The sequence below is a fragment of the Cajanus cajan genome, chromosome 9 (genome assembly GCF_000230855.2).
Source record: "Cajanus cajan strain Asha chromosome 9, NIPB_CcT2T_4, whole genome shotgun sequence".
Taxonomy (NCBI): domain Eukaryota; kingdom Viridiplantae; phylum Streptophyta; class Magnoliopsida; order Fabales; family Fabaceae; genus Cajanus; species Cajanus cajan.
The window spans coordinates 30,815,051-30,831,972 of record NC_138525.1 but is presented as its reverse complement, the minus strand read 5'-3'; positions in this window follow the sequence as shown (position 1 = coordinate 30,831,972).

Sequence of the window (16,922 nt, the reverse complement as noted above, 5' to 3'; positions counted from 1 at the left end):
AATAAATATTCCTAGACACGTTTAGTACTTGTGGAAGGGTCCCCAAAAGGCTTCAAGTGTCATTTGGGCTTCCACTAGGAGACGCCTAGTTACTTGCTTTCATAATATGTTTAGAACTTGTGGAAGTGTCCCAAAAGGCTTCAAGTGTCACTTGGACTTCCACCCTAGGACCATACAACTAGTGTATGCTTTACTTGCTTTCCTTTAACTTGTTTTAATTCTAAGCTCGTTTAGAAGGCTTCCTTTGCCTAATAGGGGTTGCGTGCACACACACAACTACTTGACTTGCTTGTTTGAAAAGTTGTTTTGTAAGAAAGGTATAAGGAGGTTTAGTAATTTCCACTTGAAAAGGCTTGGTTATTAGGTGGCTCCTTGTAGCTTACCTCCCTTGATAGTGCAACTTATATACTTAGACCTCCAAGTACTTAGTATTACACCATAAAGAGAAAACCTTTTGTGAAAATTTTTATCACTCAATTTGCAAAATTCGTAAGATTTGTGAAAACCTTTCTCTTGCAAAAATGAGTGATCATTCTCATGAAAGATGTGTGCATGGTCATAATTCTCCTAGAAGTCATAGGAGTACTAAAAATGAGCTTAGAGAACTTAGGGACTATATTAGAAAAAAAGAGATAAAAAATGAAAAAAATAATGCAATAATAAGAGAGTTGTTGAGTAAACTTGTGGTGGGGGGTGAGACTAGCAAACCCCATGCCAATGAGGGTCATGGGATTTGTAGGCCCAAAAGACATGATGGTGAAGAGCCTTCTTGGCCTCATAGAAACAAACATGATAAAGAACCATCACGACCCAAGAGCCAATATTCACACACTCACTCATCAAGTGAAGGGTTTTATAGTAGTCACCATGATGATGGCTACTATCAAAGACCCCCTAGGAAACATAGGCCTAGGCATGAAACAACTACTCTTAGAGAACCTAGGTTTGACCTTCCTCCCTTCCATGGAAAAGAAAATGTTGATGATTATCTAGATTGGGAGATGAAGGTTGAACAACTCTTCACTTGCCACAATGTAAGTGAAGAGAGAAGGGTTCCCATGGCTACCCTAAGCTTTCAAGGGTATGCCATGTATTGGTGGACTTTCCTTGAAAGGGAAAGAAGAACTCATCATGAGCCTCCAATTCAATATTGGAATGAGCTTAGAAGTGCCTTAAGGAGAAGGCACATTCCTCCTTATTTTGAGAGGGAGTTGATGGACAAACTCCAAAGACTCCAACAAAGAAACCTTAGTGTGAAGGAATATAGGCAACAAATGGAGTTGCTTATAATGAGGGCCGGTATTAGGGAAGAGGAGAAAACCACCATTGCTAGGTTTCAAAGTGGTCTAAACCTAGAAATTAGGGACAAGGTTGAACTACTACCCTATAAAGACCTAAATGAACTAGTTCAACTTTGTGTGAGGGTAGAACAACAACTTAGGAGAAATCCTAGCCTTAGGAAGGAATCTACCTCATATCCTAGGAAGGACTTCAAGAAGGAGGGTCACTCCTCCTATTCAAAAGATAGACCACTAGAAAAACAAAAAGAAAAACAAAAAGAAAAACCTTCCCATGAAACTAGGACTAGTTCTATAAAGTGCTTTAAATGCTTAGGGAGGGGACACATAGCTTCCCAATGCCCCACAAAAAAGACCATGATCATTAAGGGCAATGAGATCCTAAGTGAGGAAAGCACTTCATCTTTTTCATCATCCTCAAGTGAAGAAGATGCTAGTCTTAATTCTAGTGAGGAAGCACCATGTGAAGGTGACCTATTTATTGCTCAAAGGTTACTTACCAACCAACCCAATGATCAAGACCAATCACAAAGAGAGAACTTTTTCCATTCTAGATGCAAAATTTTTAAGAAAACTCATTCTCTCATTGTTGATAGTGGATCTTGTAATAACTTTGTAAGCCAATGGTTGGTTGATAAGCTTAACCTAACTACTATAGCCCATCCTAAATCTTATAAACTTCAATGGCTTAATGAGGATGGAACTATAGAAGTTAAGGATCAAGTAAATGTTCCTTTCTTCATTGGAAAATATAAAGATGAAATTTTATGTGATATAATTCCAATGGATGCAAGCCACATTTTACTTGGAAGGCCTTGGCAACATGATAGGAAGGACATTCATGATGGTGTTACAAACAAAATTCGCCTAGTCCACCTAGGCAAGAAACATACCTTGACTCCTCTTTAACCTTCACAAGTATTAGAGGATCAAGTATTTATGAAATCAAAAAAAAAGAAAAGAAGAGAAAAAGAAGGTTCTAGAGTTGGAAGGTAGTGTCTCCTCCAAGGAAATTGTTCCTAGAAGTCAATTTTTAATAAAACATTCTATTAAAAAATGTCTTCTAGTTGAACAACCTCTTTACCTTCTTAATACTAAAAAGACACTACTCTTGGAAAAGAGTACGGAGGATAGTGTCTCCTCCAAAAATCTTGTGAAAAAGGAAAGTCACTTTTTAATTCAAAATGATTGCAAAAAGACTTTTCTTCTTCACAAAGATTTTAACTCTTTTTCTATTGTTTCCACAGACTTAGAGCTTAAGATCCAAAATCTAAATATTTTTGAAAAGACTGGATCTCAGGTTCTTAGTCTAGTGAAGAAGTGGATTCCACCTAGTTCTACTTCTTATGCTACTACTTTGGTGGTGCCCAAAGTAGAAAACCATTGTCTATTTAGGACTTCTTCTACTTTAGTTTCTCTAATAAAGCACCCAACCTTTGGTTTATATTGTTTATTAGATACATCTCATGGTGTTTTATTTTCTATTTTTGATCTTAAGGGAAGTTCAAACTTCTTTCAACTTAACTTTACTACTTCCCTTCAACACCAAATTAGATTCTATAACTTTTCTAAACTCTTTACACCCTCTCCCATGATGTATCTAACATTTAATACGATCAAGGGTTGTCTAGGTAGTTTCCTTATTATATTCACTTTGTTTTCTTGTAGACTCCTAGGTTATTACATAGGGTACTTTAGGCAAGATATCTTAGTATGTAGGACTACCTCATTAGTTTCTTATAGTTTTAGCACTTTCACATTTTTAGGATTTAGTTTTACACTTAGAATACACTATAGTGAGGATCCTATTCTTATGCTTAGAGAACCCATCCTTCCTAGTCTAAGGACCCTTGCTTGGACTGTAGAAGGAATTCCTCACAGCGTGCACTTTCCACCTATGTTATATGAATATGTCATCCCTAATGCTTTGTTTCTTTTTTTCATTGTAGGTGATGCTATCTTTGTGGAAGGACCACTAGATTTGAGGACAAATCCTTTCGATGGGGGAGGATATGATGGAAATCTAATCCCCAAGGATCCCTTTGGCAGAGGTAAGACCAAGAAGGGTGAAGGTTGATCTAAGGAGGCTCACACTTGAAGACCATTGGGCCTTTAACTAGGTCCATGGTTAGGAGGCTAGAGGAGGTTTCTACAGAGGAGGTGCTTCTTAGATCTATGCTCAATATGAGTATTTAGTATGATTCCTCTTTTTAGTCTCATAGTCTCTATTGTACATACATTGTATAGTTTGATTTCTTATACCTTGTATATAGTAGATACTTGTATTGTTGTATTTTGCCTTTGTATTTGTGAGACACTTTATTTCCTTTTATTAGCTATTGTATATTGTTTCTAGGGTAGGTTACTTGGGCACTTTGACTCCATTTAACCTAATCTAGAAATACACTCTTTTCTTATTTTTCTAGTAGTAGGATTGAGAGTGGCATTAGCAAGCTAGAGAGTATGACTAGCAAGCTAGAGAGTGTTACTAGCAATTGGACCAAGAGATGGGCCTAGGCAAAATTTTACATATTAGACTCATTTTGCTCCTAATTTTTGATAGATTTGATTTAGCTAGGTGCCATTCACATTGGATGAACCTAACTAAACCAAATCAACATTTTTTCAAAACCGGTTGGAGCATAATTAAGTCCATGAGCCGCCCACCTTGCCTAGGTGTCACTTGGCCAGATTGCTTGTTCCTTCTCAAGCTTAGAAGCTTGAAGCACAATCTTCTCCTTAGCTTGCTTACCAAGAAAGCTAAGTGATTAGCTGGCTTTCCAAGCCTCTAGACCATGGACGGTTAGCTAAGCCTTACCATGGTTCCTAGTGAACCATGGTTAAGGCTAGCTTGCTCTCCAAGCTTCCTTCTCCTATATATTTGTTTTTCCTTCATTGTAAAACACTTTTGGATATATTGAGATTTATTTTCTGAAGATTACTCAGATTTCTCTCTTCTAAAAGTCCCTAAACCTCTTTGATATTCATCCAATTCTCTTATCCCTTCACTAGAAGAGTGTGGTGAGAATTGAAGAGACTTATCTCTTCATCAAGGAGTGGCGTCTGTTGGGAGAGTTATCCACCAAACTGTGGTGGCTCTAAGGTCTCCTCCTCCATTGAAGACCTTAGGAAAGCTTAAGAAGAATGAAAAAGCTGAAGATCTAGGGAGGAACTTGAAGAGGATTCAACATCAATCCGAATTCTCCACCAAGTTTCCATCAACTAACCATCAAGGACCCTTCACATGGGTACCTAAATCAATTTTTTGATCTTTGTTGTAGGAATGCTTGAGAGCCAAAAGCTTATTATGGTATCTTGATAGTGGCTGCTCAAGGCATATGACTGGAGATCCTTCAAAATTCTCATGTCTGAAATTAAAGAATGAAGGGTTTGTTACTTATGGTGACAATAACAAAGGGAGGATTCTTGGTCATGGAAACATTGGTAACTCTTCCTCCTTAACATTGATTGAGAATGTATTGCTTGTTGAAGGGCTGAAACATAACTTACTTAGTATAAGTCAACTTAGTGACAAAGGTTTTAAAATTGAATTTGATAACACTTGTTGCTTGATCTATGATAATTTGACAAAAGAAATTAGATTCATTGGAAAAAGAATTGACAACATATACATGCTAGATTTAGAACACTAAATAGCAATTTCCAACACCAAGTGTTTAATAACCAAAGAAGACAATATTTGGCTTTGGCATAGAAGAGCTGCACATATTCACATGGATCACTTAAACAAACTTAGTAGAAAGGAGTTAGTGATAGGATTACCTAAACTCAAGTTTAGTAAGGACAAACTATGTGATGCTTGTCAAAAGGGCAAGCAAGTGAAGGCTAGCTTTAAAAGCAAAAATCAGATTACAACTACTAGACCTTTACAATTAATTCACATGGATTTGTTTGGTCCTTCAAGAACCATGAGTCTAGGTGGGAACTACTATGGGTTAGTTATTGTAGATGACTATTCAAGATTCACTTGGGTTATGTTTCTTGCAAATAAAAGTGAAGCTTTTAATGCCTTTAAGAAATTTTCCAAGCTTGTTCAAAATGAAAAGAACACAAAGATCACCTCAATTAGAAGTGACCATGGAGGTGAATTCCAAAATATTTTGTTCCAAAAATTCTGTGAGGAGTGTTGAGCTTAGGGGAGCTGAAGACTTTAAGAGTTTTGATGATCAAAACAACTTGGAGACAACAAGTGTACAACAACAACATTGAACACAAAAACAAAGTCAAGGAAGAGTCAAGAAAAATACCTTGAAGTATAGCTATGTAATAGAGCTTAGGAAGCAAATTGTTATGAATGAATTGTTATATTTGTGTCTGTGTGTGCTTTGTGCATTGAGCAAATCTTGTCTAGAATCAAGTAGGGAGTAGATGATGATGAGTTAAACATTGGAAAATTATTTTGAGACTTAAAATGAAGTTTTAAGAACTGACTCAAAATAATCGATTATTGTTAAATATAATCGATTATTTCAGCAAGTGGGCTAAGTGGAATGCCTTGCTGTAATAATCGATTATTTGCCAAAAAAATCGATTATTTCAGGAACAACTCTCTAGAATAATCGATTATCCAGCTAAATAATCGATTAAATTGTTCTTGATTGATTTCCAGAAATCTGAAGAACAAAATAATCGATTATTCTTTAAAATAATCGATTATCTGGGTTTGAATTTTTATAAATAGTTTGAACTCTTTTGAAACTTCATAACATTGAGTAAGAACTGATAATCAACTGGTAAAAACGTTTTAGAGAGTCTGTGTGACATCTTGGAGAGTTTTCTTTGTGAAATCCAAGAGAAAAACATTTGTGAAAAGCTTGTGAGGAAATTATCATCATCATCATACTCTTGAAAGAGGAAGACAAAGATTTGTTCAAGAATTCTAGGTGAATTCGTTTCATTTTGTTCTTTGTGAATCTTTGTGAAAAATCTTGAGAAGGGTTTCTCAAGTGGTGAAGTTTCTTGTAGTGGGTTCTACAAGGGTTACTTTCTTGGGGTCAAGAAAGTGGTTATCTTTTTGTAGTGAAGTATATGCATGTGTGTGTGCTTGTAAACCTTCTTGCTAAAAGATAGTGGATCAAATCTTAATCAGGTGGTGATTAAGGACTGGATGTAGGTCACATGTGGAGTGGCTGAACCAGTATAAAAGACTTGTGCAATCTTCTTCAACCTTATCTCTTATTTTGTAATTTCTTGGTTGTGCTTTAAAGAAGATAAAACTTTGTAGACCCCTAAAATTGTTCGGGTCGGAAATAAGACTCGAAGACTCTCGAAGACCGAAGGAAAGTCAGCCGAAAGGACTCCTGGAAGACCCTGGAAGACCCTAGGATGATTCTTCATAGGTTTAGAAGTCTTAGAGTAGCTTAAAATAAGGATGTGGGAGGATTGGAGCTCAATACGGCCTCCTAGAAGTTCAGTACGGCCGTACTGAACAATTTGAACTACAATACGGCCGTACTGAAACCAATACGGCCGTACTGAAGTTTTTGAACTTCAGTACGGCCGTACTGAATTCAAAACGGCCGTACTGTAGTTCAAAACTTCAGTACGGGCCGTATTGATGTCAGAGGCCATACTGCGCCTCACTCCTATATATAGGACGTCATTTGGACGTCATTCCACACATTTGGACACTTTTTCCAGACTTCTGGACCCTCTGGCTGAGTATTCTGGGGTTTTTGAGCAGTGTTCTGCCCTAGAAATCTCTCCGAGAGCTGATCCGACGAAGTTCTTGAGTTCTGAGCATTTAGCTTGAGGATTCGAACTAGTCGAAGGGAAATCTCTTTGATTTCCGGAGTAAAAATTATTTTTAGGGAAGGAACGAGCGAGCGTGTAGTGGGAAGGAGCACCAAAAAGCCTCCTAACGTCTGTTTAAATATATAAAAGCACGCTTCAAAGGTTTCTTTTCCAAATCCCTTCTTTTACCGCTTTCTGATTGTTGCATTGCATATTTAGAATTTTCATCATGTAAATATTCCGCTTATAATCGTTTCTAATAAATAGGGGTAATTTAGTAATTTTACGCTGTTATTTATGAAATAATCCGTCATAGGGAACCCGAAAGGGGCGTTGTGGGGTGCTAACACCTTCCCCGCACGTAACCGACTCCCTTACCCAACTCTGGTTGTAATGGCCAAGATTGATTTGCGAAAATCAATTGCCTTATCCCTTTTTCCAATGTTTTGAGTAAAACATTGGTGGCGACTCCAAGAACCCTTCTTTTTGCGAAAACCACTAATCCACGGAGGGTCCCGCTTGGGATTAACATGGATTGGTGAATCATTTAATAAAATTGTTAGTTCGATGAGGTCTCAGTTTGAGAATAAGTCGTTCTAACAATCCATCATCTTCCAAGACTTAAAAAGAGTCCGACCATCGTCGCGAATGCCAATGTCCGTTTCGGCAGGTGGCGACAGATGGCGACTTCACTGGGGAAGCCTCGAGAGTCAGTCCCATTTAGTGATGGATTATTTCTAAAATAATAGCTTAAAATTACTTCATTACCCCTCGATTGTATGATAATATGTTTTACCTAATTGGCTTTAATAACTGTTGGATGTTTAAATTTCCGCAATCGTTTGAAATATAAACTGCACACGAACCTTTGCACACAACAGTTCCCTCTATACCCGGGGGCATGAGTGGAAAGCCATAGGGAGTGGATGTTAGTACGGCCGGTTTTCGAATGGGTCTATAGGTGCCCGTAGACCGTTGTCGGAAAACATCACTCAAGGTGATAACCATGAACTCGAGTCCGATAGTGCGTTGGAGCTTTCCATCGACTTACGACGAGAGGAATTGGGTCCCTATAATGGGGGCACCTTGGGGGCCTTGGACCGGTGAGAACAGTTAGAACCTCCTTGAATATGCACTTTTTTGCAGTGGATGAGTGAATTGTTTGTGTATTGTTTATGTATTGTTTGAGCATACATTGCATTCTTTAAACATACAACATTCCCTTTTAAAATAAGAATAAATAGGAATAAGAATCTTCCATTACATGGTGTTAACATCTACCTTCATCACATTCATATAGGTAGTTTCCCTTTTCACCCAAAAATACAAAAAAAAATAATAAATAAAAAATACCCAAAAAAGAAAAAGGGTTATTTATCCAAACTAAGCAATATCATGCATCATCTTAGGAACATCCCGAAAACATGATAATGCTTAGTTGAATAAACACAATGCATGCATATTCAACGCCATCATCTCATATCATGCATTCTTATCAAAGATCATGGAGGGATCTAGGTTTGCATTTCATACATCCCTCCTAGTAATTTACTAATAACAGTAATAAAAAGAAAGGATTAAGCGATGCGTATGTTCAGAATGGATCGCACGCCATTTGTTATTAAGTGTAAGCCAACAATCGCGCCAAGCAAACGCACATCAACTCCGTTGTTGGTAATCAAGACGAATAAAGGGGAAGGTCCGACACTGTTAAGGATCACTGCTCCAAGACCTTTCCCCTACGAATCGAATAAGGTTGTGCCATGGATATACGACATCCATTCTTTTGCCGACAGCGATATCTCTAACATCGCTGGACTTGGGGGCATGACTAGGAGTGGCAGGATCTACACTCCCGAAGATCTTCATGACAAAGCTCCCAAGAATAAAGGAAAAGAAAAAGAGAAAACCGAGGAAAATAAAGAATCCGAGGAGGAGACTGATGAGCTGTTAAAGTATATCCGACAGAGCGAGTACTCCATCGTGGATCAACTTCATAGGACGCCAGCAAAGATCACTCTGTTGTCGTTGATCCTAAGCTCCGAACCGCATCGACAAGCTCTGTTGAAAGTCTTGAACGAGGCATATGTGTCGCACACTATCTCCCAAGACAAGTTTGAGGGGATTGTTAGTCACATCACGGCTAGTGATCACCTCTCTTTCACCGATGAAGAGATCCCCGCTGAGGGACCGAATCACAACAAGCCCTTGCACATCTCTGTAAAGTGCAAGGAGTATCACATCGCTAAAGTCTTGGTGGATAACGGATCTTCCTTGAATGTGATGCCAAAAAGAACGTTCGATCAAATGGCAATCAAGGGAGTCCAAATGCGCCCGAGCAACATGATCGTCCGAGCTTTCGACGGTTCTAAAAGAGAAGTGGTGGGAGAAATTAATCTTCCAATCCAAATTGGACCCACCATCTTCAACGTCGAATTTCAAGTGATGGACATTACTCCCCCATACAGCTGTCTCCTCGGCCGACCTTGGATTCATGATGCGAAAGCTGTTCCCTCTACGCTCCACCAGAAGTCAAATTCATAGTGGGTGACAAGCTGGTGACTGTACAAGTTGAAGATGACATACTCATCAACAAGTCATCTGCCATACCTTACGTGGATGCAGCAGAGGAAGCTCTAGAAACCGCCTTCCAAGCATTGGAGATTGCCAATGTCGAAACATTTCCCCGAGAAATGAAGAAGGTAGCCTACATGCTCACCAAGAACGGATACTTGCCTGGACAAGGACTTGGCCAGGATTCCCAAGGAATTCCCGAGCTACCCATTATCAAGGATAATCCGGGGAAACAAGGGTTAGGATACAACCCTAATAAAGATCAAAGGACGAAGAGGAACCAAGATCCTTCTCGACGTTCTTTAAGCCAGATCTTTAGGAAGGCCGGTTCACAAGCGTTAAGGTCGGTCGTCGTCGTCAAGTGTTTTTCTCCTTCCGATAGGGATGTATAGACCTGATGACTATTAGAGATTACTCCTCGGGGACAGCCCGACCCCCGAGCCTCGATAGGGCACATGTTTCCTCTAGAATTATAATAAAATCATTCTTTATTATTTCTTATTGCTTCTTTTCTTGCTTACAATAAATCTCTAAGCCACATTATTTTAAACCCTGTTTGAATAAGCATGAATGAAGTTAAAATCGTCTTAATAACAATAAACCCGCATCATTTTTATGTGGAAGTGTGTGAGACAACTTGGAGCACCATTCCTTGGCCTCGACAAGTGCCATCATGGATAAAAAAGAAATCCTTTAAAAACAAAAATCATAAAAACAAAAAAAGCTCGGCAGGAAACCCAAAAAGGGGGCTGCGCAAAAATAAGAGCAAAGAACCCGCTAGGAATCCCACGAAAGGGTGACCTAGGCAAAAGTTAGGGTTGCAAAAATGAACAAAAACAAAGGTCCGCTAAGACGCCACAAAAGGGTGTTTTAGGCAAAAATAAGGACTATCAAAAAGAAAAAGAAATCCATGATGGTACCATGAGCCGAATTCAAAAAGAAAGGTTCAAGGGAAGCTATCTAAGTTGTCAAATCACAACGTCAATAACAAGACTTTCTTAACTTCATAAGTGTTTAATCAAACAAGCCTAAACACATGAGCCTACCTTGGCCAGCCATTCTTACAAAAACCGCTTTCAAAACAATAAATAATCCCCTCTAAAACACAAACTTTTGAACAAAAATATCTTTCCTTTCTTTTCTCTTGTCCCAAACGATTTTAGAATAATCTAGTGAAAACATGGAGATATAGTGGTCAATAGGAAGGTTAATACATCTTCTAAAGGAAGGGAATGATCACTTGGTTGATGACACCAATCTCGATATAACACGCATCATTCCTCGGTTACATAAATCGGCAGCGCACAGCCCGTCTAGAGGAATGGCAAAATCCAAGCAAAGAAACGCATCGGTTAATTCTTTTGAAAAAATAAAATCAAATAGAATTAGGTGCATCATACCGCATACATGCATACAGATGATAGGTGTACTGGAAGATCACTTATTCTCTGTTTATTGAAAAAACCAAAAATCAAAAAAAAATCAAACTTCAGAAAAAACAATGCGCCCGTACCATGTTCAGTACGCCCGTACTAAAATTAGGGTTATGAACAAATTTTTAACTCAATACAGGCGTACTGAAATGGATACAGCCGTATTGGCCTTTAGTTGCACATTTAAAGACCTTATAATGAGGCAATCGCATAAAATAGAAAAATAGAAAAAAATTGCTTGTGTATGACAGCAGTCAACAGAAAAAGCCAAAAAATGACAAAAAAGGCAAAAATTCAGAAAATCAACCGCATCATACAGAATAACTGAGCCTGGAGAGGCTTGCCGAAATAATACTCCCTCATCATACAGAATAACTGAGCCTGGAGAGGCTTGCCGAAATAATACTCCCTCATCATACAGAATAACTGAGCCTGGAGAAGCTTGCCGAAATAATACTCTCCAATCGTACAGAATAACTGATCCTGGAGAGGCTTGCCGAAATAATACTCCCCAGAGACATCTCAGCTTGCACTATTGGGCCGAATTCCCAGTGAAAGCTATCAGCGCAAGATCAGCAAGATTCCCCAATGGAAGCATGATCATCCGAACAGAATATCCGAGTCAAAGGACTTTGACTTCCTCAGTGGAAGATAGCTTTCCAACTCGAGCGACGAGTGAAGCTAAGCCTGAAGAGGCTTTCTAAATAATACTCTGGGATACATAAGATCTTCAATCCCCATTCGCCTACTCAGAGGCACTCCTTCAAAAAAAGAAAAAAATCAAAAACATCAACAACCATTCCCCAAGCGGAATCCGGCACTCAGCCGAACACCAAACATCAAGATAATTCGCCTACTCAGAGGCACTCCTTCAAAAAAAAGAAAATCCGAAAAGATCAATAACCATTCCCCAAGCGGAATTCGACACTCAGCCGAACACCAAACATCAAGATAATTCGCCTACTCAGAGGCACTCCTTCAAAAAGAGAAAATCCAAAAAAGATCAATAATCATTCCCCAAGCAGAATTCGGCATTCAACCAATCATTGAACGTCAAGATGATCCGCCTAACAGAAGAGGCTAATCAAAATTAACGACAGAATCCCCCAGCGGATAACAGCCTACGCAGAGGCAACAAAACCAAGAAAATCAAAAAGAGTCACCCGAATAAGGATAACCGGGATACTCCACCAACGTCGAAAGGACGTCAGCCAATCATAAGGCATCGCTCACCTCAAAAGGAGCATCTTTGTGTCTGCACCCCCAAGGAATCAGAAATTCCCCAGTGGGCACCAACTACGCAATGGAAAGTTGGGACACAAGAACCTATGAGTAACTGAACATCCCCTAGACGGATCCCTGCGTTATCCAGCCCTCAGTGGCACAAAAATCAAAAACAATCATCGAAGCAGCATCGTGGACTGTGGAGACAAAATCATCACAAATCCCTGTAGAGGGCAAACTCACACTGCCAACGTCGTCAGAAACACGGAGGCAGACCCTGGGGAGGGCAAATCGCAGACCCTAGAGAGGGCAAACTCACGCTACCAAAGTGACCAGAAGCACGGAGGTACGCAACCCTGGGGAGGGCAAACTCAGCTGTCAAGGTTGTCAGAAACACCGAGACAAAGCCTGGAGAGGCGGTACTCAGCTACCCCGTCGTCAGAAACACGGAGGTATGCAACCCTGGGGAGGGCAAACCGCAGACCCTGGAGAGGGCAAACTCAGCTGCCAAGGTTGTCAGAAACACCGAGGCAGAGCCTGGAGAGGCGGTACTCAGCTACCCCGTCGTCAGAAACAATGGAGGTATGCAACTGTCAAGGTTGTCAGAAACACCGAGACAGAGCCTGGAGAGGCGGTACTTAGCTACCCCCGTCGTCAGAAACAACGGAGGTATGCAACTGCCAATGTCGTCAGAAACACAGAGGCAGAGCCTGGAGAGGTGGTACTCAGCCACCAACGTCGTCAAAAACACGGAGGTGTGCAACTGCTAACGTCGTCAGAAACACGGAGGCAGAGCCTGGAGAGGCGGTACTCAGCTACCGAGGTTGTCAGAAACACCGAGGTATGCACGAGCCTGGAGAGGCGACGACTAATACTCAACCTGGAGAGGCTACTCAACAATTTTCCACCGGAAGACACTACAAGTCGGAAGGATGGCTTATTCCCCGGACAATTGGGTCAACTCCTTTACTTGTCAACCGGTACACCAAAAAGTCGTTTGACTAAGTAAAGGGGGGGCAGCTGTAGACCCCTAAAATTGTCCGGGTCGGAAATAAGACTCGAAGACTCTCGAAGACCGAAGGAAAGTCAGCCGAAAGGACTCCTGGAAGACCCTGGAAGACCCTAGGATGATTCTTCATAGGTTTAGAAGTCTTAGAGTAGCTTAAAATAAGGATGTGGGAGGATTGGAGCTCAATACGGCCTCCTATAAGTTCAGTACGGCCGTACTGAACAATTTGAACTACAATACGGCCGTACTGAAGTTTTTGAACTTCAGTACGGCCGTACTGAATTCAATACGGCCGTACTGTAGTTCAAAACTTCAGTACGGGCCGTATTGATGTCAGAGGCCGTACTGCGCCTCACTCCTATATATAGGACGTCATTTGGACGTCATTCCACACATTTGGACACTTTTTCCAGACTTCTGGACCCTCTGGCTGAGTATTCTGGGGTTTTTAAGCAGTGTTCTGCCCTAGAAATCTCTCCGAGAGCCGATCCGACGAAGTTCTTGAGTTCTGAGCATTTAGCTTGAGGATTCGAACTAGTCGAAGGGAAATCTCTTTGATTTCCGGAGTAAAAATTATTTTTAGGGAAGGAACGAGCGAGCGTGTAGTGGGAAGGAGCGCCAAAAAGCCTCCTAACGTCTGTTTAAATATATAAAAGCACGCTTTAAAGGTTTCTTTTCCAAATCCCTTCTTTTACCGCTTTCTGATTGTTGCATTGCATATTTAGAATTTTCATCATGTAAATATTCCGCTTATAATCGTTTCTAATAAATAGGGGTAATTTAGTAATTTTACGCTGTTATTTATGAAATAATCCGTCATAGGGAACCCGAAAGGGGCATTGTGGGGTGCTAACACCTTCCCCGCACGTAACCGACTCCCTTACCCAACTCTGGTTGTAATGGCCAAGATTGATTTGCGAAAATCAATTGCCTTATCCCTTTTTCCAATGTTTTGAGTAAAACATTGGTGGCGACTCCAACGACCCTTCTTTTTGCGAAAACCACTAATCCATGGAGGGTCCCGCTTGGGATTAACATGGATTGGTGAATCATTTAATAAAATTTTTAGTTCGATGAGGTCTCAGTTTGAGAATAAGTCGTTCTAACAATCCATCATCTTCCAAGACTTAAAAAGAGTCCGACCATCGTCGCGAATGCCAATGTCCGTTTCGGCGGGTGGCGACAAACTTGATTAACATGTGTATGTGAATTTTGATGGTTTAAATCTATAATTGGATATTATATTTGAACCTCATTGTCTTGTAATCAAGTTGCACATTGCATTCATATCATTGTAACAAGTCTTTAAGAGTGCTTCATTTGAAAATTCTGTCATAGAAAAGTTTTGATTGAATTTAAGATCCAAAAACTCTGATAAATTTTTTAAAGGGTCATTGAATCCAATTCACCCCCCCTCTTGGATGACATTGTTTTTTTATCTACTAATGTCTCTCTATGTAAAGAATTCGCTAAGACCATGCAAGGTGAATTTGAAATGTCAATGATGGGAGAGCTTACATTCTTTTTGGGGTTGCAAATCAAACAAATGAGTGATGGAATCTTTATAACTCAAAGCAAGTATTGCAATGAACTGTTGAAGAAGTTTGGTATGAAAGGGTGTAAGGAGGCTGCAACACCAATATCAAACACATGCAATCTTGACTTGGATGAGAAAGGGATAGTTGTTGACAACTAAAAATATAGAGGTATCATTGGATCACTTTTATATTTTACAGCTAATAGGCTTGATATAATGTTTGTTGTGTGCTTGTGTGCAAAATTTCAGGCAAATCCAAAAGAATCTCACATGAAATGTGTAAAGAGAATTCTTAAATATCTGAAAGGAACAACTAATGTAGGTTTATGGTATCCAAAAGGAGTCTCACTTAGTCTGATAGGTTACTCGGATTCAGACTATACTGGGTGTAGACTTGATAGGAAAAGCACAAGTGGTACTTGTCACCTACTTGGAAGTGCACTAGTCTCATGGCATAGTAAAAAGCAAGCTTGTGTTGCTTTAAGTACAGCTGAGGCTGAGTATATAGCTGCAGGAAGTTATTGTGCACAAATTCTCTGGATGAAACAACAACTAAGAGATTATAGAACTGAGTTGAACAAAATTCCTTTGAGATGTGATAATACAAGTGCTATAAATCTAACCAAAAATCCAATTTTGCACTCTAGGACAAAACATATAGAGATAAGGCATCATTTTTTAAGAGATCATGTTCAAAAAAAAATGATTGTGTTGTAGAGTTTGTTGAAACTAGTAAACAATTAGCTGATATATTTACAAAACCTCTACCAAGAGAAAGATTTAATCAATTGAGAATTGAACTAGGAATTATCAATGAGTCTTGTTTGAATTGATTGTGAATGTGTACTTGAGTTTGATTGCTTGATTGAAAGTTGGTTGATGTATGTGTAAAACATTGATATATGATGCATAAAAGAGAAAGTTTAAGAGTTAAAATTGATTAGGAATGGGGTAAAAGGTTAGAAATAAGAGAAGCAAAACTTCTCTGGAATAATCGATTATTATAAAATTTAATCAATTATTGTAAGTGATCCTAGGAAGAATAATCGATTATTTGGAAGAAAATCGATTATCTGGGAGAAGAGGAATTCCAAAAGTCTCTAGAATAATTGATTATTTGGGCAATAATCGATTATCTTAGCAAGTGAGAGGAAATGACCCTCTGGAATAATCGATTATTCCAAAAATAATCGATTATTTAGTGCAGGAAGGGTTTTTCAAAGGATTTTACTGATACAAATAATTGATTATTTGTATAGATAATTGATTATTTGTGCGACCCTTGGTTTTCCAGACAGTTTTTGAACGATTTTATTCGCGCCAACCTCCAACCTCCCACTTCTCTTCATAAGTGGAACCTCTCCTCTACCCCAATCCGGTGCTAGGGCTTTTAAAACACCTAAACCTTCTTATTTTCCAAATACCCACATTCTCTCAACTCTCAAACCCTAACACATTTTCTTCTTCATCTTCTTCATCTCCAACAAAGAACCCATCTTTAACCTCAAAATGGTATCATCTTCCAAGAGACCAAAGAAGCTTGAAGTCAAGGGGAGCAAAAGACCTCTGCCCACAGGAGCTAAGAAAGTCATCTCCAAGTGGTTTGCTGATGAGAAGACCCAAGATTACTATTTTGAATGGTATGCGGGTAAGAGAATCATCCCTCCAAAGACCTTGAAGCTAGAATGGTTCAAGAATGAGGGTTTTAGCTTTCCTCCTCTCTTGGAGCACTAGGAACTTAGGAAGTTCTTGGAGTTAGAAGGACCGTATTACCCTTAGCTTATAAGGTTGTTCTTATGCTGTGCCTCAAGCAATGAAGGCATAATGCAATCTGTGGTGAAGGGCAAGCTTATAAAGCTTGATGGTCCAACATTGAAGGAAGCAGCTGGGCTAAGCGGAGATGGGAGTACTAAGCCCCAACCCTTCAACTTTGGAAATTTTGAGGAGCTGACAACGTTTAGAGATTGTCAAAGGAACTCGGAGACCACTAATTACACAAAATTTCTGGCTAGACGTATGAAGAAAAATTCAACATTAGTTTCTTTTATCATAGCTTGGATGATTAAGCCTAGATTACATAATCATGCTCAAAT